The following is a 17,094-nucleotide window of genomic DNA, read 5'->3' as shown; positions in this document are numbered from 1 at the left end:
CCAGGAAAAATAAATAGTAAAAAAGCCTGAAAAATTAAAACTAATGCAGTTGACACGTATTATATTATAATTTTATTTTTGTGGATTTAGATGCTGTATGATTTAACCCTCCCAAAGAGTACTCAGAGTAGATGCACTGAATCCTTACAGCTCTACACTGAAATATACCAGTGACATGCAGTGAGTTCCATTAAGCCCTGATCAATAAACAATCTTTTTCCAACATATATATGTTACATAAGTATGTGTGTCAGTGTCTCTATTGCTGAACAGACACCCTTCACATTGAGAAATCAAACCTGTTGCCACTGGGTGTCCTATGCAGTCTCAAGGTGCTTGCAGACAACCTTATCCTTTAATACCCACGGGAACTTTAAAGCGGGAATTCACCCGAAAAACAATTTTTAACATTAGATTGATGCTCATTTTGTCAAGGGGAATAGGGTGGTTTTTTTTTAATCGAAGCAGTACTTACCGTTTTAGAGATAGATCTTCTCCGCCGCTTCCGGGTATGGTCTTCGGGACTGGGCGTTCCTATTTGATTGACAGGCTTCCGACGGTCGCATACATCGCGTCACGAGTAGCCGAAAGAAGCCGAACGTCGGTGCGGCTCTATACGGCGCCTGCGCACCGACGTTCGGCTACTTTCGGAAAATCGTGACGCGATGTATGCGACCGTCGGAAGCCTGTCGGAAGCCTGTCAATCAAATAGGAACGCCCAGTCCCACAGCCCATACCCGGAAGCGGCGGAGGAGATCTATCTCTAAAACGGTAAGTACTGCTTCGATTTAAAAAAAAACACCTGATTCCCCTTGACAAAATGAGCATCAATCTAATGTTAACCATGCTGACCTTGCTACTTGGAAATCACGCTACTTCAAGTGAAGTAGCACGATTTCAAAGTAACATCAATATGAACCAGGGCTTATACTGACATGAAGTAAAAAAACAGCAATGTGTTTTAGATATAAAAAATAATTGCATTTAATGCATCAGGTTTGGATAGTATGAAATGTACATAAAACTTTCTCTTGCCAGTATCTAAAGATTTAGACACCTATGTAGTATTTTTTTTTGTATATATGTTGCAGACCTATTAAGTAAATGAGTTAAAAGCAACGGCAGGCTGTCCATACAGGGTACAGGAGCGCCGCTCAGCTAATCCATGCGTCCAGCCCCTAATCTACATGCTGGGCACCGGACGCATGGATTTAAATAGATTTTTTTTTTTTTTAGAAGTACGTGATTAAAGCTGGAGGCTGTAATTGGCTTTAAAAAGGGTGGGCTTGGGGCGCAGAGCACTGCGCCCCGAGCCCACCCAGTTGTATGACAATAGAAAATTAATTGCTATTGGCTTCCTGATGTTCCTGTAGGCCAATCCCGGCTTAGAATGCGGGTCCTGAGACCTGATTGGTTGAAAGCAGAAGCAATCCTATTGGCTGCCAAGGAGGAGGAGGGAGGAGAGGCAGGGTGAAGCCACCACCTGGAGGAATCCCACAACCTAGATAGAGTAAGTGCGGGGCTGGTGACCGACCAGGGGGGGTGCGGGAGACCCGACTGACCAGCCGCCACTGGTTATAACACCAGCCGCCACAGAAGTGTGCATGGCCATTGCAGTAAATCAGAATTCACCATTTTGGTTGTTAAATGTACTGCACTATACGCACTGGCAATGAACTTTGTAGCAGCTTATAAAGCTAGTACACTTACTGGTGTTCACACCTGATTTTCTTAAACATACCTAAAGCTGAAATGATTCCTGGAAAATAGCTTTAAATAGTTTACATAAAAAAATATATATATACCCAATTTTCTGGCGTATAGGATGGCTTTTCAACCCCTGAAATTCTTCTTAAAAGTCGGGGGTCGTCTTATGCGCCGGTAACCTAACATACAGCCCGCGGCCGTCCATTTTTCAAAAGCTGCGCCTCCTCCTTCTGCTGTTCCGTGATAGGCGGAACACTCAGCTTCCCAGCAGAGCCTCTGTTCAGTGTTCCGCCTATCACGGATGCCCTCTCATCCTCGGTCTCGGATGAGAGGGCATCCGTGATAGGCGGAACACTGAACACAGTGTCTCCTGGGAAGCTGAGTGTTCCAACTATCACGGAACAGCACGAGGAGGAGGCACGGCTTTTGAAAAATGAAAGGCCGCGGTCTGACAGAATCTGCATGTCAGGGATAAGGTAAGGGATCGTCGAGACATGCAAAGGCACAGTGAGGTATGCAGTAACACAGTGAGGCATATAATGGTGCACAGTAAGGCATGTAATGGAGGCACAGTAAGGGATGTAATGGAGGCACAGTGAGGCATGTAATGGAGGCACAGTGAGGCATGTAATGATGGCACAGTGAGGCATGTAATGGTGGCACAGTTAGGTATGTAATGCTAGCACAGTCTGGCATGTAATGGTGGCACAGTCTGGCATGTAATAGTGGCACAGTCTGGCATTTAATGGTGGCACAGTCTGGCATGTAATGGTGGCACCGTGAGGCATGTAATGGTGGCACAGTCTGGCATTTAATGGCACAGTGAGACATGTAATGGTGGCACAGTCTGCAATGTAATGGTGGCACACAGTCTGGCAATGTAATGGTGGCACAGTCTGGCATGTAATGGTGGCACAGTCTGGCGTGTAATGGCACAGTGAGGCATGTAATGGCAAAGTAAGGTGAGGCGAGGCATGACTAGTAGGAAGGGGGTCGTCTTACAAGGTGAGTATATCCCAAAACCAACATTTTAGCTGAAAAATTAGGGGGTCGTCTTATATGCTGGCAAATACGGTATATATATAAATATTTTATTTTATTTCGTCAATCACTGTATGTTTTTTGACTAGACTATAATCAACAAGTTGCCTAATGACAACAATGGTTTTACTGAGATTCCTTTTTTTTTTGTTCTTAGCAACTTTGTCCTAAATGGAGTTTATTTGCAGATCGTGATTTGTGCATTATTCCTCTAGTTGTTTGCAAATATCCAAGGCACAAAGTGAAAAGAAGATAATAGGGATGTCTGATTACCCGCATTAAATGCATTGTACAGTCTATCCAATAACACCACCTGTGGTCTACTTCGGTCTCTGGAAGAAGGGTCGTTCTAGTGGTGTAATGCTGGACCCAAGGTTAACTGTATCTACTATTAATTTCCTGATTTCTCAAAGCACTTTTGCAGAGTCATCCTGGAAGAAGCATGGTTCATTTACCACTAATGTTAAGTAATATGTTTGCTCGCTATCCCTTCCATGAAGGGATCAGTTTGAGAACATTGGGTCTGCTCTGAATCAGTGAGGAAATAATATGTGATGGATAGAGAAAAATAAACAAACAACCTAGCTGTTAATTATTTCTAATATAGAATTGCTGTTTTACTCTTGTTATCATTGGGCACTATTGACATAAGCCTGATTAATATGTTATTATCAAGTCAAAGATAATTCTCCCACTTTGCAAATAATGTAACACATGACTCGCTGCAGGAAGTGTTGTATTTCATCTTTGGGCTTAGTGTTTACTTTGTTAAGTTCAGTTGCCTCTTAAGTAGACTTAATTAAGGCTAATCACAGATATGGCATGCCTAGTAGCTTGTGCAAACCTCAATGTCTCTTTTTATATTTATGATAGGCTGAGTACAAAATACTGATAAGTCTGGACATTTCTGATGAGTCTTGTAATTGCACAGCTGCTTAAGTGGGTCCTTAAAGTAGATATATGGGCTACCTTAATTCACCTGTTAACTTTTACCTTCCAATTGTTCTGACACTCCCCACATATGTTTAAAAAAACAAACCAAAAAAATAACACATTATTACCTTTATATTTAGGCTATTTTTACACTGGGGGCGTTGGCGGTAAAGCGCTACTATTTTTAGCGGCCCTTTGCCGTAATTTTTGCAGTGCTTTTTGGCTGCCAGTGGGGCACTTTTAACCCCCGCTAGCGACCGAAAAAGGGTTAAAACCACCCGCAAAGCGGCGCTGCAGGAGGCGCTGGATTTCAATGGGCAGGGAGTGTATTCATCGCTCCTACTGCACCTCAAAGATGCGACTGGCAGGACTTTTTTGAGTGTCCTGCCAGCGCACCGCTCCAGTGTGAAAGCCATTGGGCTTTCACACTGGAGTGAAAGGAGCGGCTCTTTCAGGGCGCTTTACAGGTGCTATTTTTAGCGCTATAGCGCCTGCAAAGCGCCCCAGTGGGAAAACAGCCTTAGTGTTTCTATGCGGTCATGTGACCATAAACTTTCTTCTAAATTGGCTCTTTTTATGTGACTTTTGGGCATGAACGGTCTTCCAGGTGCCAAGACTAAAGCTGCCAACACAGTATACAGTTTTCTTATTCATTTTTTTTTAAGGTTTACCTTCAAATATGTAGTGCAGGGGTGTCCAAACTTTTTTCAAAGAGGGCCAGATTTGATAAAGTGAACATGCGCGAGGGCCGACCATTTTGCCTGACATTCTTTGAACCATAAAAATTTGGTCTAAGTGTGTTCGTCCGAGCACTAATACACTGCCCAACAAGAATTATCTTGCCTTTGTGGCTGTGTGTGAGTAAAGAGATGAGCTTGGGTGTGTTATTTGGATATACCGTATGTATTGGTATATAACATGCACCTTCACTTTAAGAGCGAAGTTTCAGGAATTTTTATTTTATTTTAAATAAAGAACTGTGAAGAAAAATAAGGGTCAGTGCCCATCTGCAGCCTCACAGGTGCCCATCTGCAGACCCACCATTGCCATGAATGCAACACCCACCATTGCCATAAATGCTGCACCATTGCTAGGAATGCACTCATCATTGCCAGGAATGCACTCACCATTGCCAGGAATGTCGCATTATTGCCAAGAATGCACTCACCATTGCCAAGAATGCAGCATCATTGCCAGAAATGCACTCACTGTTGCCAGGAATGCACTCACCATTGCCAGGAATGCAGCACCATTGCCAGGAATGTAGCACCATTGCCAGGAATGCACCCACGAGCGCCAAAGTTTACCTACAGGAGAATCTCCTGTTTACACGGCAGCCTCTTTAATAGAAAGTCCCGCCTCCTTTGATGGACAGAACAGTTGTCCAATTGCAGCACGGGAGACGGGACTTCCTATTACAGAGGCCGCCCGTAAACAGTAAATTCTCCTGTGTATGTACGGCGCTCGTCCCGCCTCTTTTCTGTCCTCCAAGGCATATACATCTTTGTGGCCCCAGCGATGGGAGATCGTCGGGGGCCACAAAAGATATATATGTCCAAACAACCAGGCAAGCCGTTCAAAACCGGAACACGGGCCGTGATTGGCCTGCGACCCGGAATATAAAAATAAAAGACAAAAGGCCATTAAATACAATCAGGCTGTGTAACTGTTAGTAATTTTTTTCCAATAAGCAAGAGCTTTTCTAACACAGGATGGGGAAGTAATATGTTAAACAGTGTATATTATATGGTCCCCAGCCTAAGGGAGCTATAGACACTGAGCATGATGATGTGACTGCTAAACGGATTTAGGAAATGCAGGTCAAAATATCAGCAGAAACCGTGTTGGCTCTCCACAAGAAATAAAGGCTTCAGGATGGCACCGGCAGGATAAAGAGGTAACTACTAAGTACATAAAGAGATAAATACAAAAAAATATTTTTTGATTGTCTATTTATACATTCTGCACAGAAGAAACATTAATTCTTGGTAGAAGTTTCCACTAAAACATTATTTTCAGGATGCCTTCTCTGCTCAGAAGACCTCCTTGTCTCATCCCCACAGAGGAAGCACACTTTACGGTCCTTTAGAATAACATAGCCAACAGTGCCATATTCTCCCAAGGTTGGGGGAGCCTACACACCAACTACATGACACATTTGTATTCACCATTGTCTGGACAGACCAAAGTGAGAGACCTCTCACTTTCAAGGTCTCCTCTCAAATATGTCACAACATACCATTTAGGTTGACATGATCTCTTGTGACTGGGCAGGTCTGCCAATCACAGAATGAGCAGTCCACACAGGAAACTCCTCATGGGAGATTAGCCACATCACCATAAAGTGGAAAGTCTTCCCTAAATATACTACATAAGATTTCACAAAAAAAAATTGTGTAAGTTAACTACAGTTATGTGAACATTAATCACTCCATAAGCACCATAAAAGAACACTTTAAGTGGTTGTAAAGCTTCAAGGTTTTTGACCTTAATGCATTCTTGGGAGTGAGCCTACACGGGTGCCCCCATGGAAAGCAACTTTCCATGGGGAGGCACTCAATTGGAGAGGAGGGGCCTGGAGCGCCTGCAGGGCAGGATTGGGGCTGCTCTGTGAAAAACGATTGCACAGAGCAGGTAAGTATAGGAATGTTTGTTATTTAAAAAAAAAAAAAAATGGAGGGTTTACAAACCCTTTATTCTGAAGGTAACTTGAATACTTCAGTACAAGGGGTGAAAAGATTGACATAAGCATGGGTAGCAGTTGGGTTCAGGAAGCCTGAGAGGGAGAGATGAGTGGCATGCATGCACAAAGAATGGCCTACACAAAATTAGTCACATACTTCTCCATACCCATAAGTACCAAGGTAAGCAGATGCTGTTGGGAAGTTCTTTTTTCTTTGTGTCCTGCATGCATGTGCAAAACACAGGTTTATCTTAAGAACTTTTTACAGTATCTGTTATTTGAGATTTGAGACTTAAATTAAGCCTTCAAGTTATATATACATTATGCGTCTTTGCTGTGTGTTCTCCCACAGGTGTCACTACCAGGAGTCAGAAAATAAAAGAAAAAGGAGGGCGCATCGACCTAGTGCATTACCAATTAAAGTGATTTTATTAGATAAATTTAAACAATAGTCATACTCACAAAAGGAGTTAAAGACAGCGCTTATCAGATGATTGAACAGGTACACAATATCGCCCAACAATCAGGGTAACAACACGGATCAGATGGCATCAGACCGTCATATATGACTTTGGCGTTTCAGAGGCGAACCTCTTTCATCAGAGCCTCGGTGGTCAGTAGTTGCCAGTAGTTGCACTTTTATAGCTTTATGAATTCCCATGATTCTGAGGAGGGCTGCAAAATCATAGATTTTACACTGAAATTGGATCACGTTGCCCTATAGCTGGAAAACACCAGAGCGCAGGAGATTTTTTTGTGTACTACCAGGAGTCCTCATCAATAGTTACTAATAGTATAAATGACAGGAATCTCTTTACAGAACCACAGACAGAAATAAACTTGTCCACTTTAAGCAAATCTAATGCCTTGACCATGCAAATGTCCGCCGTGAGCCCGTCGGAAGTCCGACAGAAAGAAATTGAACAGGTTCTCTAACTAAGGTCCGTCGGACTTCTGAGAAAAAAAGTCCGATGGAGGCTACACACGGTCGGACTTTCCGAGAAAAAAAGTCTGTCTGACTTTTTTCTCGGAAAGTCCGCCGTGTGTACGAGGCATCAAGAAAGTTTTTGCTGAAGTTTCTATTTAGATGAAACACAAAATTGATTCAAGGCTAATTTAATTTATAAAACATTTTTTTCATGATTTGTTCTAGGAATAACATTTTGGTGAAAAATATTGTTTGTACTTTATATCTACATTAACACTGGTTGGTATTTTACTGGTGAAAACTGGATTAAAATACATAGAGAATAAAATGATTATTGAAAGACATTACCACCAAAAAAAAGCCTTGTTTGTTTCCAAATACAAAATGTATATCACTTCAGAAACAAGCATTGACAACATTTTAGGTAGATCAATAGTTCCACTGTAAGGGCAAGAACACACAGGAATCACACAGGAATGCAATCCATGTTCCTGTATGATTCCTGCACATTCCCCCGTAGTGCGATTTTGCAGCCCATTTATCTGAATTGACTGCAAATCACACCAGAACACACACAATTTTGTGTGTGCACTAATTTGGAAAATCAAGCCACACTAAGTCGCATGCTACCACAGTAGCATGCAATCTGGTACCCACAAACGCACTGTGTTTGTGATCTGCAATTGGGGTGCCATAAACAATGTATTGTCACCTGCAGCAGATCACAAACACAATGGGGGTTATTTACAAAAAGCAAGTGTAAACTACAAGTGCAAAGTGCACTTGAAATTGCACTGAAAGTGCAGTCGCTGTAAATCTGAGGGGTAGATCTGAAATGAGAGGAAGCTCTGCTGTTTTATTATCCACTCATGTGCAAGCTAAAATGCTGGTTTTTATTTTCCTTGCATGTCCCCCTCGGATCTACAGCGATGACTGCACTTCCAAGTGCACTTTCAGTGCAATTTCAAGTGCACTTTGCACTAGTAGTTTGCACTTGTAGTGCAAAGTTGATTTGCCTTTAGTAAATAACCCAGAATGTGCTATACCTGTAAACTTTGGTGCATGGATTTAATGGATGGATAGAAGCTGGTTTTAGAAATAAATTATACATTTTTCTGCGGCTCTGGTGTGGTAAGCGTTCCTCCTAGGCTTCATACATCGGTGGTGCTGGCGGCCCCCTTTGCGAGTGGATTCCAATGTGAATGGATTCCCATACTGTGATGCCTTGACAGGAGAGATCCTTGTGTGGATGCAGGAACTTGTTACTTTTTTTTATTAAGCCCTCTGGTTGAACAAAAAAAAAACTCAGTGTATACCCAGCTTTTGGGTGGCCCCTCTATCTATGGAGGTGAACCTGAGACACTCTTGGACAGCAGAAATATCTGGAGAGGGTAGTGTTAGATGCAATAGTAGATTTAGATCCACTTTACATAAGTGACTAACAACTTAAAGCCAAACTCAAGATGACACTTTTTAAGCAGTTATAAAAAAACGTATTTTTTCCTTTTGGGATAAAGGTTTTAACTTAAAGAATAAAAGCTGACTATTGTAAGCACCCCTGTCATTGGTAAATGGTTTTTCTCAACCCTCTAACTTCCACTTTTGCTGCACACTTTGGTCTGTTGAATGAACCTGGAAAATAACAGACTTACTGGGGGGACAAACAGGTGGTAAATCTATGTTTCAGGGGGTACTCAGAAAAACAAATACTGCTTTGTTAATGCTAGTGACAGACTGCATCCTATATGTCATTTTTATGTTGTTTTTAGTACTACGTTAAGCTCAGCTAGCCTGTATTGCACAAATAAATGACAAATTATTGTATAAAGATAAGAATCCTTACCTGTTCTATGTAACGTTTTTCTTTCTGATTAGTTGTGAAATTATTTCATATGGTAACAAAATAGAAGTAAAAAAATAAAAAATCCTAATGTACAAAAGAAACTGTGTGTAATCACTCCGAACACAGAAAAGGTGTCTGTTTTAGGACAAACAACGGCCCCATCTTCTGGCCAATGCCTATATTACACACTGCTCCTACAGATGCTATTCCAACCAGCTGTTAGAGAAGAAAAAGCTTATGATATTTAAACCCTATGAAGCTGAAGGTATATTCTTAAGCTAATATGTAAACCAATTTGCAAAGTACCCATTAAAAATGGAACACTCAATATTCAATTCTATGGAATATTTAATTGTGCTTTTGTTGAAAAAACCAAGGGCAAAAAAAAAAAAGAGAAAAGAAGCCATAGCCTCTAGCAACCAATTAGACTGCAGACATTATGTTCAAGGTTTAGTTACAAAAGAAATCCAACATGTGACCGATTGAATAGAAGTCATATTGCTAATTTTCTCCTGTTTTATGGTGGCTCATCATTAGTTTATTTTTAGAGCTATTATCTTTTAATTATATACTGTTATGTTTTATAGTCCTTTAAAAAAAATCTGATAAAAACAAGGAGCATATCTAATAAAATGTATGCAAATGTATGCACTGCTTTTCAAGTTTTATTGTTTAATAGAGCATAATCATTCTTGATTAGTGTTGAGCAGAATACGCCATATTCGATTTCGCGATATATCACGAATATATAGCCGAATATTCGAGAAATATTCGCTAAATTTGAATATTTGTGATATTTTATCGAAATGAAATTTTTGCGAAATTTCGCTATTGCGAATGCGAAAATAATTGCGAAATTTCGACAACTGTGGTAGGAGCACTCTGATTGGCTCAGAATATTCGTGATATTTTATCGAAATTTCGCAAAATGCGAATGCGATATTTATTGCGGAATTTCGACAACTGCGGTAGGAGCCCTCTGATTGGCTCAGAATATTCGTGATATTTTATCGAAATTTCGCAAAATGCGAATGCGAAATTGATTGCGGAATTTCGACAACTGCGGTAGGAGCACTCTGATTGGCTCTGATGCAAAAGAAGGGCGGAGAAAATAATCGCGCGATATTCCGATTGCCGAATAATCGCATTGCGATTTTTCGGCAAGATAAAATGATCGCTTCAGCTACTCGGCCCAAGGTCTCTAATCATACCAGCAATGCTTTTAGACGTCGATGGAGATCTCTAGGATGTGATCTGTTCTAAAAATAAAATTGAAAAAATTTGAATATTCGGAATAGCGAATATTCACCGCGAAATTCGAAATATATCGCGAATACTCGAATATGCCATATTCGAGCCGAATATTCGCAATACGAATATTCGTGAGCAACACTATTCTTGATGGGGAGAAATACAGGATGGATTAGAAGTTTAGACACCAATATTATGTGAGAATGGGCATCCACATAGCCATTCGGTGTGCATTTGTTTAGATAGAAACCAGTAGGGTGGATTTACTAAAGGCAAATAGACTGTGCACTTTGCAAGTGCAGTTGCACTGCTCAAGTGCAGTTGCGCCAGTGCTAAGAAAATGTGGTAAAGCTTCGCTCTGCAAATAATTCCCAATCACATGCAAGGATTTAAAAAAAAAAAAAAAAAAATGTTTGCCTGCAAATGATTGGAAGATGTAAGTCAGCGGAGCTTCTGCTCATTTACAAAGCTCAGGCGCAACTGCACTTGCAAAGTGCACCGTCTATTTGCTTTAGTAAATCCACTCCTAAGTTTCTTGCACAGCTGCCTTTTTCAAGATCATGCTTGTTTCCTGAGAGCCTGTCATCATAATCTTGAGTTCTTCTGAGTTTGTTAGAATAAAGCCCCATACACACGGTCAGACTTTTTGACAACAAACTACTAGACATGTGCATTCGTTTTCGTTAGAATGCATTTTCGTCCGAAAATCTGTTTTTTTTCGTTATCGTTTTAACAAGTGATAACGAAAGTGCAAGAAACGAAAACCGAAAGATCCGACATAAAAAATGCTTTATTTTCGTTTTCGTTGCGGTAAAAATTCGATATAGAGAGATTCGACATTATAGGGAAAAGATTCGACATCATAGAGAAAAGATTCGACATTATAGAGAAAAGATTCGACACTATAGAAATAATAGATTCGACATTACAGAGAATAGATTTCGATTTACGAGAAAATAGATTCGACATTATAGAGAATAGATTCGACATTATTACTAGTCATACAACATTAGAATTCTTGTAGGCGGAATATTCGAACGGAAATGTACGATTCGACGTAAAGATTCGACGTTCTGTCGAATATTTTTTTGACAATTAGACAGAGACAAACAAAGATTCGACGTTCCGGCGAATATTCTTTTGACTATTCGACAGAAACCAAGTATTATTGGATTTCCGGACGAAAGCTATTCCCCAACGAAAAACGAAATACATCAAAACAATTTTCGGGAGTAACTAAATAAATTTATTTTCCAAACGAAAACGAAAAAACGAAACTAAATATTCCAGTCTGCACATGTCTACAAACTACAAAATGAGCAGGTTTTCAATGTTAAAATCAACCATCAATAGTAGAAGTTGACCAAAGGTTAGCGGTAAAGAGCAGAACTAAGCTGAAAAGCCATGCGATTTTGGCAAAGTTTGCTGAAAAAGTCCTGCCGTGTGTATGCATACCAAGTTCACGGCCAACGTCCTTTAAACAAAAATCCACGGAAAAGTTTGTTCGAAGTCCGACCGTGTGTATGAGGCTTTAGTATGCAGATCTGAAGTTGCAGTTTCACTGGCTAATTCCAGCCAGCAGTATTGTAATAATCTAGAGGTCAGAAGGATGCAAGGTGTTTCATCACATCCCAAACAAGAACACCAAAAGCCAGGTGTGTATTAGGATTAAAGGGGTTGTAAAGGTAAAACATATTTGCTAAATAGCTTCCTTTTCCTTAGTGCAGTCCTCCTTCACTTACCTCATCCTTTGATTTTGCTTTTAAATGTCCTTATTTCGTCTGAGAAATCCTCACTTCCTGTTCTTCTGTCTGTAACTCCACACAGTAATGCAAGGCTTTCTCCCTGGTGTGGAGTGTCGTGCTCGCCCCCTCCCTTGGACTACAGGATAGTCAGGACTCTCTCTACATTGCAGATAGAGAAAGGAGCTGTGTGTTAGTGGGCGTCCTGACTTTGCTGTAGTCCAAGGAAGGGGACGAGCACAACACTCCACACCAGGGAGAAAGCCTTGCATTACTGTGTGGAGTTACAGATAGAAGAACAGGAAGTGAGGATATTTTCTGTAAATGAAAGTTAGTTCCTATTCCGGTTTTAGAGATGCTATTAGAGCACTCTATATTTTCTCTGTCTTTTAGACTACAGGAAGAAAACAAGTTTGGCATGGAGAATGTCTGTGCTATCTCTACAGCAGCATGCATCCACTCTGGTGGTCCTGCAATGCCTTTAACTCCTTGGAATTGTGTGTTTAAAAATAACAATCTTGGTGCTAAACGGGAGAACTTACCTACCACTAGAAAGTGAGCTTTATTATTCACTGCTTAGCAGCAGAAAGAAAACGTATTTTCTATACTCTACCAACAGAAGATGACACAGCTCTCACTTCATTAAAGAACTTATTTGTGTCTAAAGTAAATGTGGTTGCAAAACTATATAAATTTCGGTAACAGGGACAGCATATTGGTGCATTCATAGTACATATTTCAGCAGTTTTGGGAGAGTTGGTTGTAACCTGTGAATTTGGTGCTCCGATGGATGAAATTATCCATTTCTCAACTGCTCGCCATTACCTCCTGGTTCCCCCAACGGGCGGACAACAAATGGGCAGAAATTTAAAAAATATGGCTTGCACCTACACAGTGGCTTAGTGTGGGGGGGGCAGGGGGTGCCGTGGCCCCCGGGCGTGACATTTAGGGGGGCGCAAAATTTAGTGCCAGTAGTGTCACTACTGGCTGCCGTCTTCTAATTTTCATTTCCGTGTCCCCCGATTTCCGGCTGCCATGTTTAGTGTCAGGCACCCTGTGATTGGGCGGATGGGGATCATGTGCGGCATGGGGCTGGCCTATCACGGTTGCTCTTGAAGTCCCGCCTCTGCACATGACCCCTATATGCCCAATCACAGTGCACCAGCTGGGAAACACTGAACATGACGGCGTGACTCGGGAGACTCAGACAAGCACTGGAAAGTGTGAGCCGCCTGGGCTTCTCCTCTGCCTGTCCCTCTGGTGCGGCGCTGTGTGTACAGCAGGCGGAGGGGCAGGGCTCGTGGAGATGGGAGCATGGAGGTGCAGGGTCTGATAGCTGACCTCCGGCTCCCGCCCGGCAGAGACATCATGGAGTGGGTGGATGACGCTGGCCTGGCCTCATCGGGGACACCATGGAGCGAGCAGGTGGATGGTGCTGGCGGGGAAGCCACGTAGAGAAGAGGTAAGGGGGATGGATGGATCTGCACCAAGCTGTGTGGAGGGGGGGTTTGTGTGAGTAGTACAGGAAGTAGGGGTCAGGTGGGTCTGTGTAGGTGTCAGGTCAGTCAGTGTAGGTGTCAGTCATTGTAATAATCAATGTAGGTGTCAGTGTAGGTGTCAGTTAGGTCAGTGTAGGTGTCAGGTCAGTCAGTGTAGGTGTCAGTTAGGTCAGTGTAGGTGTCAATTAGGCCAGTGTAGGTGTCAGTTAGGCCAGCGTAGCTGTCAGTTAGGTCAGCTTGGGGTGTCAGTCAGTGGAATAGACAATGTAGGTGTCAGTTAGGTCAGTGTAGGTGTCAGGCCAGTCAGTGTAGGTATCAGTTAGGTCAGTGTAGGTGTCTGTTAGGTCAGTCAGTGTAGGTGTCAGTTAGGTCAGTCAGTGTAGGTGTCAGTTAGGTCAGTCAGTGTAGGTGTCAGTTAGGTCAGTCAGTGTAGGTGTCAGTTAGGTCAGTGTAGGTGTCAGTTAGGTCTGTGTAGGTGTCAGTCTTTGTAATAGTCAATGTAGGTGTCAGGTCAGTCAGTGTAGGTGTCTGGTCAGTCAGTGTAGGTGTCAGGTCAGGTCAGTGTAGGTGTCAGGTCAGGTCAGTGTAGGTGTCAGTTTGGTCAATGTAGGTGTCAGGTCAGTGTAGGTGTCTGGTCAGTCAGTGTAGGTGTCAGGTCAGGTCAGTGTAGGTGTCGGTTAGGTCAGTGTAGGTGTCAGGTCAGTGTAGGTGTCAGGTCAGTCAGTGTAGGTGTCAGTTAGGTCAGTGTAGGTGTCAGTTAGGCCAGTGTAGGTGTCAGTTAGGTCAGCGTAGGTGTCAGTTAGGCCAGCGTAGGTGTCAGTTAGGCCAGCGTAGCTGTCAGTTAGGTCAGCTTGGGGTGTCAGTCAGTGGAATAGTCAATGTAGGTGTCAGTTAGGTCAGTGTAGGTGTCAGGCCAGTCAGTGTAGGTATCAGTTAGGTCAGTGTAGGTGTCTGTTAGGTCAGTCAGTGTAGGTGTCAGTTAGGTCAGTCAGTGTAGGTGTCAGTTAGGTCTGTGTAGGTGTCAGTCTTTGTAATAGTCAATGTAGGTGTCTGGTCAGTCAGTGTAGGTGTCTGGTCAGTCAGTGTAGGTGTCAGGTCAGGTCAGTGTAGGTGTCAGGTCAGGTCAGTGTAGGTGTCAGTTTGGTCAATGTAGGTGTCAGGTCAGTGTGGGTGTTGGTTAGGTCAGTGTAGGTGTCAGGTCAGTGTAGGTGTCGGTTAGGTCAGTGTAGGTGTCAGGTCAGTGTAGGTGTCAGGTCAGTCAGTGTAGGTGTCAGTTAGGTCAGTGTAGGTGTCAGTTAGGCCAGTGTAGGTGTCAGTTAGGCCAGCGTAGGTGTCAGTTAGGCCAGCGTAGGTGTCAGTTAGGCCAGCGTAGCTGTCAGTTAGGTCAGCTTGGGGTGTCAGTCAGTGGAATAGTCAATGTAGGTGTCAGTTAGGTCAGTGTAGGTGTCAGGTCAGTCAGTGTAGGTGTCTGGTCAGTCAGTGTAGGTGTCAGGTCAGGTCAGTGTAGGTGTCAGGTCAGGTCAGTGTAGGTGTCAGTTTGGTCAATGTAGGTGTCAGGTCAGTGTGGGTGTTGGTTAGGTCAGTGTAGGTGTCAGGTCAGTGTAGGTGTCGGTTAGGTCAGTGTAGGTGTCAGGTTAGTGTAGGTGTCAGGTCAGGTCAGTGTGGGTGTTGGTTAGTTCAGTGTAGGTATCAGGTCAGTGTAGGTGTCAGGTCAGTGTAGGTGTCAGGTCAGTGTAGGTGTCAGATCAGTCAGTGTAGGTGTCAGGTATGAAATTTAAAGAAATATACAGGCGCATGCGCGGAGCCCAGCGGGACGGACATGTCAGGCTGAAGCTCCGCTCCGTGTAGGAGAAAAAACCCGCTGATAACCCCGGTAACCGGAGATATAAACGAGCGGTACCACGGATATATATCCCGGAGAGGTGAGGGATACCCCCCGAAGGCATAATGGTGTTAGGAGGAGCCAGGAGCAGGAATAAAACCACCTCCATTAGCGGAGCACAGCAGACCGCAAGTACAGCTAAAAAGGCGCCAGGCTCCACAGACAAAATCACCTCAGGAAAGGGGATGAAACGAGCGACACTTTCAGCTAAACTGATGGCAGCACAGTGTAATTTGGGCACAGATAGTGAGGAGGAAGAGGTTGAAGACATATTGTCAGCTAATAAACAGGATTCTACAATCCCCTCAGCCTTATTGAAGCAGTTTGAAAGAATGCTTCACAAAGCCCTAAAAATTACCTCAGACCAAATAACTGCTAGCCTCACAAAAGAGATTAGAGAAATTGGAAATCGAACAGAAGTTTTAGAGTCCAAATTGGATGAAATAGAGACATACACACAAGAATGCATGACTGAAATAGACATGCTTAAAGAGGAAAACGAAATTTTGCAGAATAGACAGGAAGATTTTGAGAACCGCGACAGGAGGTCCAACATTAGGTTCAGGGGAATCCCTGAGGCAGTCATAGACTTACAAGCCACCGCATTGGCGTTGTGTCAAGAACTAGTGCCAGGAATAGCGGTAGAAAGATTGGAAATGGACAGGATCCACAGAGCACTGACACCAAAAAGAGCAGACGGCCCTCCTAGGGACATTATAGCAAAGTTCCACTTTTATAAGACCAAGGAAAAAATAATGGAGGCGGCTAGAGAGAAAAAAAACCTGTCATTTCAAGGATATGAATATCAGATCTTTGCAGACATATCTCAGTTAACTATAGCCAAAAGGAGAGCCATGAAACCTCTCCTGCTGGAACTGCAGCGTCATAATATAAAATACCAGTGGGGATTCCCCTTCTCCCTACGCTTTACAATACAAGGAACTAAAATTGTCTGTAGAAACCCAGAGCAGCTACGCCAAGCCCTGATGGATTTCAAGGTGATGGAGAGCCCTACGTCAACTAATTCGGCTCGCAGAAGACCAGCATCTGCATCCTCCCACAGCAGCCCACCTCGGCAGGATCACAACAACGGCCTACAGCAGACGCACAAAAGGGGCAGATTTGTCACGCAGACCCAGGACCAAGAGGACACAATGGACTGAATTAACTCTGCATAAAGTTACTAACCACTCTTTTTTTTTCTCTCCCATTTCAGCATCATAATACCCCAGAATGGAGTGAATGTTACAATTTAAATGTTTTTCTGTTTAGACTTTAATATTTATTTTGGATTTACATAGTTTAAACAATCAATTCATCCACTCCCTACACCCTCAAAGGGAAAAAGGGATCATTTAGGCAACCCCTCATAAATCACAAGGCACGCCACCCGTGCCCACAGCAAATTTTAGCCACCTCCCCACCCTGGGTACTCCCAGAGCAAGTTACCCTTAAAAAGCCTGGTCATAACTGCCTACAGGCGATAATAATGAAACGACAAAATCACTTTCTCCTGTACAAAAACAAGGTTTTAGTTTAACACATTCGGTCATACACCACGCACATTCTCCAAGAACACTCCCAC

The sequence above is a fragment of the Rana temporaria genome, chromosome 7 (assembly GCF_905171775.1).
Source record: "Rana temporaria chromosome 7, aRanTem1.1, whole genome shotgun sequence".
Classification (NCBI taxonomy): Eukaryota; Metazoa; Chordata; class Amphibia; order Anura; family Ranidae; genus Rana; species Rana temporaria.
This window is presented reverse-complemented; position numbering follows the sequence as displayed.